At 45.5% G+C, this 13,208-nt stretch overlaps 1 protein-coding gene across 1 annotated transcript in view; it reads left to right on the top strand.

Moving 5' to 3' along the window:
• Positions 1–3,724: 3,724 nt before the first annotated feature.
• The window catches only part of LOC140721525 (NACHT, LRR and PYD domains-containing protein 3-like), a 94,708-nt gene continuing 85,224 nt past the window's right edge, over positions 3,725–13,208 (top strand). Inside the window, exon 1 of the mRNA XM_073036339.1 lies at positions 3,725–3,843. The gene's annotated coding sequence lies outside the window, so the exon portion shown is untranslated. The remainder of the gene's footprint in view (positions 3,844–13,208) is intronic.

The raw sequence follows: 13,208 nt of genomic DNA, 5'->3' as shown, positions 1-13,208 counted from the left end.
CAATCACACTTCCTTCTGCTCCTGCAGGGCACAGCTCTGTGTCGATTGTAGTACTGGTACCGATGAGCGGCCCTCGGCTTATTGGAGAGAGTCTCACCACTCTGTTTCCATTGTGGAACTCATACTAATGTGCGGCCCTCGGTTGACTCGAGCAAGTAATACATCTGCCTTCAAATCCATTCTCCCAAAGAGAATCACTGCGTAACGTTCCGGGTTGAACTCCATCTGTAACTTCTCAGCGCTGCTCTGCGTCCTGTCACTGTCCTGTTGTAATCTGTGACAACCTTCTATACTATCCATAATTCCACCAACCACCACATCATTACAAATACAATAATCCACCCTTCCACCTCCTCATCCAAATCATTCATAGAAACACAAATGCCAGGTTCTCAAACTGATCACTGCAGGACACCACTGGTCACCATCCATCGAGAAAACGCTCCATCCAGAATTATCCTCTGCCTTCTGTGGGCGTCAGTCCTGAATCCACCAGCCAACTCTCCCTGGATACCAAGCCTTCTGACGCTATGAACGGTCCTACCACGGTTAACCGTATCAAATGCCTCATTAAAATCTATTTATACCAGATCAACTTCTCTACCTTTACCAATGTGCTTTGTCACTTCCTCACAGAACTGAACCAGGCACGTGAGGCATGACCTGCCTCTCCCAAAACCATTCTGACTCTCCCAAATCAGGGTCTCCCAAACCTCGGAAATTCGGTTTCTAAGAATGTTCTCCAATAATTTGCCCATCACTGAAGTAGAATTCACTGGGCTATAATTTACAAGGGAATCCTTACTCCCTTTCCTGAGCAAAGGGATAATATTTCCATTTCCAATCCCCTGATACTGCATGTGCGGCAGTGATAACGCAAAGAAATCGCCAAGGGCGCAGCAATCTCTTCCTCCGCTTCCCACAGTAACCTGGGGTTTCTCGCAACCTCACAAGAGGACTTATCTATCCGAATGTTCTTCAAAAGTTCCTGTACATCCTGTTTTCTAACCTCGTCCTGTTATCGCACATAAGCCCGTTTGACGCTTCCTCACAAACGCCAGGATCTCTCACTGGTGAAAATTGAAGTGAAGTCCTCATTAAGGACCTGTCCCACCTCCACCAGCTCCAGCCGTATGTTTCATCACTATCCCCGACCGGTCCTACTGTCACTCTAGTCATCCTCTTCTTCACACACATCTAGAGTGTCACGGGGTCTTCATTAATCCTGCTGTAGGCCTTCTGTAGAGGTTTCAAGTTCTCCCAATTCCATTCTTCAGCTCGTCCCTGGCTGCCTTGTAACTCTACAGCCGTGTCCGATCCTAGCTTTCTAAACCTGGTCAGTTGTTTTCTTCCTCTTGACCAGATGATCCACATCTCTGTCAAACATGGCTCCTTCATCTATCCAGAACCCTATGCAAGTGCTGTCTAAAATAACTTCTCATTTCCGTTGTGCATTTTCCAGGGTGCATCCATTCCCAGTTTCAGCTCTGAGATTTCAGCCTAAAACATTATAATTCCATTTAGCCAATTCATTAATTTGGAAACTTCTGGCCTGTTGGGAGTGGGCAGTGTGGTTAGTTCGGGGACTGACATAGGTTTGTGGGGAGAGATCGGGGTAACGGGATTCGTTTGGGGACTGACACGCGGGTGTGGGGAGAGGGAAGGGCAATGTGATTATTTCGGGGACTGACATAGGTTCGTAGGGAGAGATCAGGGTAACGGGATTCGTTTGGGAACTGACACGATGGTGTGGGGAGGGAGGGATTAATTTAAGGACTGTCACAGGGCTATGGGGAATAAGCTGGGACTTAACGCGGCAGTGGGGTTAGTTTGGGGTGACACGAGGCTGGGGAGATAGCGAGATGGTGGCATTACTTTGGTACTGGCACAGGCCTCTAGGAGTAGTGTGTGTCCCCGTTTACGAAAGGTGGGTGCTAGTACAGAGTGAAGCACACTAAAATGCGAATTTCACTGTATTTATCAAAAGTGTTAGGTTTTGTGTTGTTCCATAAATAGCTAAAATGACAAATCGAGCTCCCCCGCCCCATCCCTCCATCCAGTAGCTCCCCCTAACGGCCCAGCCCCGCATTACCATGCTTTCACTCCAGCCTTCCTTTGACCTCCAGGCTACGGAATCCACGAGCCCAGGGGCACCGCCAAACACACGAGAGCCTGGACTTTTGATCACCCACCCACCGGACAGGCTCTCCCCCGTGGATCACGGAGTGAGTTGAATCTCCAACCTTCCCTCACCTTTCTACAGTTTCTTCGGCCTCAGGACCTATCGACCCGAAACACTTCGCAAGCGAGGCCCCTCGGTAGACAGACTAGGGATGTTCCCGCTCCTTCAGCACCCTTACCGCCTGGCACAGGACTGCAGACTGGAAAGAGGGCTGGCTGTATCCCATCCGCGTCCAACCTCGCCCCCCGGGGCACTCCACCTCTCGCCGCCAGGCAGGCACGGTCACGATCGGGAAGGACAGGGGGCGCCAAAGAGGGCAGGAAGCCGATTTCAGTGGAGGGTCGCCGAGGCAGTGAGGGTCACCGAGGCAGTGAGGGTCAGGTCGGAGAAGGGGAGGGAGGGCGTCATGCAGAAGAGGGTAGTCGGGAGAGGAAGGGAGAGTCATCGCGAAGGCGGGTTAGAGAAGCAGATCGCGAGATAGGATGGAGAAGGGGATCAATGTGACAGGGAGGGATGGAGTTGTTACGTACCCCGTAACGAGTTAAATAACCAGCAGAAATGGGCACACCTGGATTCTGAGTCTTGCGTTATAAACTCTATTTTATCAGTAACTACGTGAATAAAGTAATATAAAACAAGATAAGGTGAACAGGTTAGCAAAGTATATGCATATATACAGGTGAGAAAATAAGCTTCCCCAGCTCAGGTGATTCGGTGATACAGTCTCACGGTGGGATGGTAAGTGATCAGTTCAGTTCTGGAATTTGGTTTGAGTAGAGTTGGAGAGAGAGAGTTAGAGTGTTGGTTTATCTTCCAATGCCGATGCCGATCCTCCACGTCGTCCTCCTGTTCCCGAAACTTATTTAATGTCACCAACTTCTGACCACAGAAAGGGGATTCCATCTTCTGTGGTGGAGTTATCAACCCCAGACCACGGTTAAACACACCGATAGCTCCTCACCGGTCACCCCTCTGTCCACACTGTGAGCAAAAACCCCACCCTTGTCGTGGGCACACAAAGCCCACCAGTGTCCTCCTTGCCTCTGGATTCGTGTCTCTCCTGTGGTGTGACTTGTGTGTCTCTGGTGTGTGTCTAATTAAAAAGTCAACGACCTTGTATATATCTCCAAGTGCTGAACACGAGCTGTCCATCATAAAGCTCCGCCTTTCAGTTTCCAAGGCAACTCACAGACTTTCTGTCTCCCTGCTGCTGATTTAGCACACAAGCTGTTCGCTCCCCCTCTCTCTCGTTTAAAGGAACAGTCCACTTTAGAATTATCCTTCAGATCTCGTCACAATCTAAACATAGCTACAAGATCTGTGATATATTCGTAAATTCTTAAGAAAGTTTTGTTTTTAGAATCTCAGCTAACGGTGAAAATTGCAAAATCTTTGCAAAATTTCATGGACGTACATGTATGTGTAAGTCACGTGAGCTCTTTTCCCGCTCCCATTTTACCGCAGATCTGCCTTGTTTCCGAGGCTCCGCCCCCAGCTCTGATGACATGAATTACAGTCCTGAATTTCCTTCAGTTCTGTGTTGAAGCGGGTCGGCGGCGTCGGATCGTCTGTAGGATCCGGATTAGGAGAAAACCATCACCCCCAGAGTCGGGAATCCGGGGAAGGGTTCACTGTCCGGGCGTGAAAACAAGTTCTCATCGGTGAGTACTGAGGCTGGTCCCGAGTGTGGACGCCTGATGTAAGGTAATGCACCCAGTTAACTTCCGATCTGGCGGCCTCCCTGCGCTTGCTGGACAGAACCCGCCGGGGTCGGTCTGTGTTGTGGGACCTTCACAACATACCGACTGAGATGAGCCGCCGCTCAGCCACTCTTGCCCTGGTCCTAGGAGCGTGATGGGGCGGTGATACCGAGACTGCACTCATCCATTGTGGTTTATCCCGGGAACTTTACCTTCGTCACCCAGCCCCGCATCGGGTCCAAACTTCCCTTGGATCGATAGCCGGTGTCTACAATGCTGAAGTTGTGTAGAGCTGGAACTGGCAGCAGATTTATTGCACCTCGAAAGGGTTAAAACAGCAACTGGTATTTTAGTTTAACCATTACAAAATGGCAGAGTGTTCAGTATTCATTGTGGTCATAAGGGAACTCAGAGCATGTGAGGTTGAGAATGTAACTTCCTTTTTCGTTTAGTTCTGGTGGGCCTCTTCCTCAGTCACCAGGGAAACAGCCCACCACAGCTTCAAGGAGTGTTGAAGATTTTGATCACTCTACACAGCCCTTTAGCAGAAATTCAGTGGCCACAGGATCCAGTGTGGATTCGAGGATGCATTTACTGTATGGAATATATAATGTCTATGCTGGAATGAACAGATGACTAATGAATCTTGTGATTGTATTCATGGAAATCTTTTTAGAATGTCACAAACATCTTGTAATCGGTCAATATTTGCGAATCAAAAAAAAAAGAGAAAAATCTCTGTTTCCAGGGCTATCATTACCATTTAATATTGAGATATATTGTTCATGTTCCACTACGGGAAAAGAGGCGGCCAGCTGATTTGGTGTAGATTCCACTCAACAATATAATAATCAATAATATGCCCAGAGACATGATGAAATGTATCCGGGGCCATTTTGTAAATCCCAGAACGAAAGTCAACTCGATCCCCGTCCAGACAACGGGTTCCTCATTTTACAGTTCTGTCATGGGTTGGTGTAGGAGTGTTATTGTTTGTTTGAACTGTGAACAGCTGAGACACTGCAACACATAGCGTTAGAAAAGAGCTCTGGGAGTGCTGGGCCATTCGTTATCATCCTGGGATGAGGAGTCCAGGAACATGGAAATTCCAGTGTTTGGTGTTCGCCCGTTCTTGTTGCTTCTACAGATGGCACTGGACATTCCTCCTTCCGCGATGAAGCAGACGTCTCGGACAGATAGTCACGGGTTGCGGGGAATTCTGATTACTGTGTGAGACAGGGGAAAGATGTGTGATCATCTTGGGGGTGGGTTGGGACCCTGTGAGGATGGGTCCTGGGACAGCACACAGGTTTTGATACATATATAATGGACCCGTCGTTCAAGCTGCCCAGGAGTATGAGGTAATGCGTTAGTATTAATGCTCTGTGCTCAGATGTTTGGTTCTGGAGTTCCTTTGGAAGCAAAGAACAGAATAAGTTGCCACTCCTTCCCTCACAGTGAGAGGCTGTGAGTTAATGGGCCGCTCCGTGTTTGCAGCAGTAAAGATAACCGGGGTTCAGTGTTCAATCCGTGTTTGGAAAGTCCCTCTCACTGTCCCCTACAGTCAGTTAGTGGGAGTCAAATAGAAACTCCAGAAGGAGAAGCTAAAGACAGACGTATCGATATGACAGAAGTACCCGCATTACAGTGGTGTACAGGGAATTACCGAGGCAGGAGAGGGGAATTGGCCAGAATCACTCGCAGGGATGTCAACAGAGCAGCAACTTGTGGGAAGTTGGAGGTTGGGTGAGGTTGTAAAAACAAACAAAAGGCAACAAAAGTTGTTAAAAAATCAGAGGTAGTATACCAAAGTAATCGAGCCGATAACATTAAAAAGGCTCCTAAACGTTTCTTCAGATACGTAAGTTGTAAAAGACAGGCACGACGGGATATCAGAACGCTGCAAACTGGGGATGTAGTAAATGCGGGACAAGGAATGGCGGACGAACTGAAGATGTATTTTGAACTGATCTTCATAGAGGAAGTCACTAGCAGTATATTGGAAGTTCAGGGGGCATCAAGTGTGTGAAGTAACCAAAACCAGAGAGAGGTTTCTTGGGAAACTGAAAGGTCTGAAATTAGATCTGTCACCTGGATTTGATGGCGTGTACCCCAGAATGTGGTCTCAGGGTACTTGGAGACCCGTCAGAAAATATGCCGTAGTCTTGTCTGACAAATCTGATGGAGTTCTTTGAAGAAATAACAAGCAGGATAGACAAAGGGAAATCGGTTGATGCTGTGTGTTTGGATTTTCAGAAGGTCTTTGTTTGCTTCAACACGTAAGGTTGCTTAAAAAGCTACGAGATCATGGTATTACAAGGAAGATTCTAACATTGATAAAGCAGTGGTTGATTGGAAAGGGGCAAAGCGTCGGAACAAAAGGAAGCTTTCTGTATTGGTCCCAGTGACAGTGATTTTCCACTGGGGTTTGTGTTGGGACCGATTATTTTCCGTCATATGTTAATGATTTGGACAATAGAATTGATGGTTCTGTTGCAAAGTTTGCAGACAGAATGAAGATAGGTAGAGGGCATGCGGTTTTGAGGAATTAGAAAGTCTACAGAAGGACTTACACAGTTAGGAAACAGGGCAAGGAAATGGAATACGGTGTCGAGGTGTATGGTAGATGAAATGAAAGGGTTAGTTATTTTCTAAATACAAAAGAAAACTGAGGTGCAAAGGGGTTTGTGGGTCGTTGTGCAGGATTCCCTGAAGGTTAATTTGCAGGTTGAGTCTGTGGTGAGGAAGACAAATGCGATGTTAGCATTCATCTCAAGAGGACTAGAATATTAAAGCAATGATGTGATGTTGAATCTGTATAAAGCACTGGTGAGGCAGTATTCAGAGCAGGTCTGGGCCTCTTAACTTCGAAAGGAATGTGGAGAAACTGCAGAGCGTTCAAAGGGTGTTCGCAAAAGTGATTCGAAGATTGAATGGCTTCTCATGTGAACCGCGTTTGATGGCTCTGGGCCAGTACTCACTGAAATTCAGAAGAATCAGTGGTGACTTTATTGAAACATATCGAATGGTGAAAAGTTTTGATAGAGTTGATGTAGAGATGATGTTTCCTCTGGTGGGATACTCTACGAGCGGATGACACTACTTCAGAATAGAAGGCCCCCTATTAGAACATGGCGAGCAAGGATTTATTTTATCAGAGAATGTTGAATCTGTGGAAGTTTTTTTTTGCCTCATGCAGTTATGTAGGTCAAATCCTTATATATATTTAAGACTGAGTTTGATTGGCTCTTGACTGGTGAGTGCATGGAAGGATTTGATAAGATGGCAGGAGCTTGGGAATGTCAGGAAAACTGGATCAGCCATGATGAAAGTGCGGAGCAGACTCGATGGGCCAAATGGCCTAATTCTGCTCCTTTATCGTATGGTCGAATGGAGATAGAACATAACTTACAGCATAGAATAGTACATCACGGGAACACGCTCTTTGGAATCAAACCTGGAATAATTTTCCTGAACTGCCTTTTAACCCTCTCCATTTCAAACATCCTTTCTCATGTTAGGGGCCCAAACCTGCGCACAATACTCTCAGTGTTGCCTTATCAGGTCTCTATATATTCTCAACAGTACATCCTTCTTTCTATATTATAGTCCTCTTGAAATAAATTCAAACATCGCAATTGCCTTCTTCACCACCGACTCGGCCTGTATATTAACCTGTCGGGAAAACTGCACCAGCACTCCCAAGTCTCTTTGCAGCTTAGTAGGTTTTTTTGATTTTCGAAATTTTGACCCAACCTGTCCACGATCTCCACACAATTAAAATGGGAAATCTGTTTGTTTTTATCATGTCCTGAGGTGCAATGAAAATCTTGTTTTGCATAACATCCATACAGATCAATAGAGCACAACAGAACATTGAGGTGATACAGGGTAAGTGGAGCTACAGAGTGTAACAAAGCATCATTGTTTCAGAGAAACCAAAGCGCACATTGGCATACGGTGCAAGCTCATAGCAAGATACATTTTGAGGTTAAGGTGCATCTTATCTAGCTGGGGTGCATTCAGTTTGCTTATAGCAGCAGAATGGAAGCCGTCCTTGAGCCTGGTGATTTGTGTTTTCCACTGAGTGTGTAACCTTCGTCTCAGGTGGAAAGCGAGGATGGCCAGGACCGTGAGGTTATTCTGCCTGCTTTACTGATACAACAAGAAGTTCATACACAGCTCATGGCGGGCAGTCTGGCTTTCGCGATGTCTACAGCTCTCCACAGTTCCTGGCAGTCATGAGTAAAGTAGTAGCAGAACGAACGCGTAAAGTATCCTGTTGGGATAATTTCTATGGTAGGTTGATAAAATTTCGTGAAGGACAATGGTTATATGCCAAAATTCCTATTGTTAGTTCAATCTCTGTCATTTTAGAATCTTTTCCATGCAATAGAAGGTCTTGTAAATTCAATATCTGTGTATTGCTGGAGAACAACTTGTGATTGAGCTTGATCCATTCTCACACCTGTTTCATTCAGCTTATTCCATGCCGATTTTGTTCACCCTCTGTACAGCCTGTATCCCATCACTTCAATGATATATATCAATAACCTTGTTCAACCTCTGTCCAGCCTGTATCCCACCACCTCAATGATATATATCAACCATCTTGTTCAACCTCTGTCCAGCCTGTATCCCACCACCTCAATTATATATATCAACCATCTTGTTCAACCTCTGTCCAGTCTGTATCCCACCACCACAATGATATATATCAACCATCTTGTTCAACCTCTGTCCAGTCTGTATCCCACCAACTCAATGATATATATCAACCATCTTGTTCAACCTCTGTCCAGCCTGTATCCCGCCACCTCAGTGATATATATCAACCATCTTGTTCAACCTCTATCCAGTCTGTATCCCACCACCTCAATGATATATATCGACCATCTTGTTCAAACCCTGCCCAGTCTGTATCCCACCAACTCAATGATATATATCAACCATCTTGTTCAAACTCTGTCCAGTCCGTATCCCACCACCTCAATGATATATATCAACCATCTTGTTCAACATCAGTCCAGTCTGTATCCCACCACCTCAATGATATATATCAACCATCTTGTTCAAACTCTGCCCAGTCTGTATCCCATCACCTCAATGATATATATCAACCATCTTCTTCAACCTCTGTCCAGTCTGTATCCCACCACCTCAATGATATATATCAACCATCTTCTTCAACCTCTGTCCAGTCTGTATCCCACCACCTCAATGATATATATCAACCATCTTGTTCAACCTCTGTCCAGTCTGTATCCCACAACCTCAATGATATATATCAACCATCTAGTTCAACCTCTGTCCAGTCTGTATCCCACCACCTTAATGATATATATCAAACATTTTGTGTCATCTCTGTCCAGTCAGTATCCCACCACCTCAATGATATATATCAACCATCTTGTTCAACCTCTGTCCAGTCTGTATCACACCACCTCAATGACATATATAACCATCTTGTTCAACCTCTGTCCAGACTGTATCCCACCACCTCAATGATATATATCAACCATCTTGTTCAACCTCTGTCCAGACTGTATCCCGCCACCTCAATGATATATATCAACCATCTTGTTCAACCGCTATCCAGTCTGTATCCCACCACCTCAATGATATATATCAACCATCTTGTTCAAACCCTGCCCAGTTTGTATCCCACCACCTCAATGATATATATCAACCATCTTGTTCAACCTCTGTCCAGCCTGTATCCCACCACCTCAATGATATATATCAACCATCTTGTTCAACCTCTGTCCAGACTGTATCCCGCCACCTCAATGATATATATCAACCATCTTGTTCAACCTCTGTCCAGTCTGTATCCCACCACCTCAATGATATATATCAACCATCTTCTTCAACCTCTGTCCAGTCTGTATCCCACCACCTCAATGATATATAGCAACCATCTTGTTCAACCTCTGTCCAGTCTGTATCACACCACCTCAATGACATATATAACCATCTTGTTCAACCTCTGTCCAGACTGTATCCCACCACCTCAATGATATATATCAACCATCTTGTTCAACCTCTGTCCAGACTGTATCCCGCCACCTCAATGATATATATCAACCATCTTGTTCAACCGCTGTCCAGTCTGTATCCCACCAACTCAATGATATATATCAACCATCTTGTTCAAACCCTGCCCAGTCTGTATCCCACCACCTCAATGATATATATCAACCATTTTGTTCAACCTCTGTCCAGCCTGTATCCCACCACCTCAATGATATATATCAACCATCTTGTTCAACCTCTGTCCAGTCTGTATCCCGCCACCTCAATGATATATATCAACCATCTTCTTCAACCTCTGTCCAGTCTGTATCCCACCACCTCAATGATATATATCAACCATCTTCTTCAACCTCTGTCCAGTCTGTATCCCACCACCTCAATGATATATATCAACCATCTTGTTCAACCTCTGTCCAGTCTGTATCCCACCACCTCAATGACATATATCAACCATCTAGTTCAACCTTTGTCCAGTCTGTATTCCACCACCTTAATGATATATATCAAACATTTTGTGTCATCTCTGTCCAGTCTGTATCCCACCACCTCAATGATATATATCAACCATCTTGTTCAGCCTCTGTCCAGTCTGTATCACACCACCTCAATGACATATATAACCATCTTGTTCAACCTCTGTCCAGCCTGTATCCCACCACCTCAATGATATATATCAACCATCTTGTTCAACCTCTGTCCAGACTGTATCCCACCACCTCAATGATATATATCAACCATCTTGTTCAACCTCTGTCCAGCCTGTATCCCACCACCTCAATGATATATATCAACCATCTTGTTCAACCTCTGTCCAGACTGTATCCCGCCACCTCAATGATATATATCAACCATCTTGTTCAACCTCTGTCCAGTCTGTATCCCACCACCTCAATGATATATATCAACCATCTTGTTCAACCTCTGTCCAGTCTGTATCCCACCACCTCAATGATATATATCAACCATCTTGTTCAACCTCTGTCCAGTCTGTATCCCACCACCTCAATGACATATATCAACCATCTAGTTCAACCTCTGTCCAGTCTGTATCCCACCACCTTAATGATATATATCAAACATTTTGTGTCATCTCTGTCCAGTCTGTATCCCACCACCTCAATGATATATATCAACCATCTTGTTCAACCTCTGTCCAGTCTGTATCACACCACCTCAATGACATATATAACCATCTTGTTCAACCTCTGTCCAGCCTGTATCCCACCACCTCAGTGATATATATCTACCATCTTGTTCAACCTCTGTCCAGCCTGTATCCCACCACCTCAATGATATATATCAAACATCTTGTTCAACCTTCACAAGACGACCAACCTTTTTGTCTGCTGAAAACTTGGAAACCCACCCTTCTACCCCCACATCGATGCCGTTAATAAAAACATATTCCTCTTATCCTTGCTTCCTAAACCTTCCACCTGACTAGATTATCCACCTCACTTCATCCTACCATTCTTTATTTTCCTCACCGAGACAAATTTATCCCTAACATCCTGCAAGAGATACTCAAACATTGACCACATGCCCATAGTACAATTCGCTGCAAAAAAAAAACATCATCACAATTCGCAAACGTAAGTTCTAGCCTTATAGCCTCACAATTTGCCCTTCCCCAATTAAAAAGTTTCCTGTCCTCTCTGATTCTATCCTTTTCCATGATAATGCTAAAAGTCAGTGAGCGGTGATCACTGTCCCCCAGATGCTCACCCACTGCGAAATCTGTGACCTGACCCGGTTCGTTACCTAATACTAGATCTAGTATGGCATTCCCCCTAGTCGGCCTGTCAAAATACTGTGACAGGAATCCGTCCTGGACACACTTAACAAACTCTGCCCCGTCTAAACCCTTGGAACTAATCAGGTGCCAGTCAATATTAGGGAAGTTAAATTCACCGATGATAACAACCCTATTACTTTTGCACCTTTCCAAAATCTGCCTCCCAATCTGCTCCTACCAGGGGGCCTACACAATATTCCCAATAGATTAACTGCTCCCTTCCTGTTCCAGACTCCCACCCATACTGACTCAAAAGGATCCTGCTACATTACCTACCCTTCCTGTAGCTGTAATAGTATCCCTGACCCAGTAATGCCACCCCTCCACCCCTTCACCCCCCCCCCACTTTATCCCTTTTAAAGCACTGAAATCTAGAAATATTTATAATCCATTCCTGCTCTGGTGCCAGCCAGGTCTCTGTAATAGCCACTACATTATAACTCCATGAATGTATCCAAGCTCTCAGTTCATCACCTTTGTTCCTGATGCTTCTTGCATTGAAGTACACACACTTTAGCACTTCTACCTTACTACGTTTAGACCCTTTATTCTGCTTCTCGTTCCTCAAAGCCTCTTTATATGTTAGATCTGGCTTTACTCCATGCACTACTTCTGCTGCTCTGTCTTTCTCTATTTGAGGGCCAGACGCCTCTTCCCCAGTCTCTTCAGTTTGGCACCTGAGAACATTTCTATCACATACAAACCTTTGATTTCAACCCACACACGCAGTCCTCGCATGACCCTTATCCTCCCGCACCTCACCACCAGCTCTAACACTCTGCTTCCTATCCCTCTGCAAATCAAGTTTAAACCCCACGGAGCAGCATTAGCTAACCTACCCACAAGGATGTTAGTTCCCCTCAAGTTCATGTGCAACTCGTCCCGTCGGAACAGGTCAACCTTCTTTGGAGCAAAGCCCTATTGTCCAGAAATATGAAGCCCTCCCACCTGCACCATCTCCTTAGCCACGTATTTAGCTGCATTATCTTCCTATTTCTAACTTCACTAGCACGTGGCACGGGGAGAAATCCTGAGATTGCATCCCTGGAGATTCTGTCCTTCAACTTTGCACCTAACTCTTTAACCTCTTTGCAGGACCTCTTCCTTCTTCCTATCCACATCATATGTTCCTACATGGACCACGACATCTGACTGCATACCCTCCCTCCTGAGCATACCGAGAACTCGATCGGAGATAGCGCAGACCCCGGCACCAGGGATGCAACAGGCCATCCTAGAATCTCGATCTCTCCAACAGAACCTTTTCTTTGTCCCCCTAACTATCGAATCCCCTATCACTACTGCTCTCCTCTTTTCCTTCCTTCCCTTCTGAGCAGAGTGTCCATTCTCGGTGCCAGAGACGCGACCACTACAACTTGTCCCCGGTAGGTCGGCCCCACCAATTGTATCCAAAACGGTATTCTTATTGTTGATGGGAATGGCCACAGGAGTGCTCTGCTCTTCCTGTCTATTCCCCTTCCCTCTCCTGACAGTC

The sequence above is a fragment of the Hemitrygon akajei genome, unplaced genomic scaffold (assembly GCF_048418815.1).
Source record: "Hemitrygon akajei unplaced genomic scaffold, sHemAka1.3 Scf000057, whole genome shotgun sequence".
In the NCBI taxonomy this organism is placed as follows: domain Eukaryota; kingdom Metazoa; phylum Chordata; class Chondrichthyes; order Myliobatiformes; family Dasyatidae; genus Hemitrygon; species Hemitrygon akajei.
The sequence above is the reverse complement of the archived record's forward strand: the minus strand, read 5'-3'. Positions and strand labels throughout refer to the sequence as shown.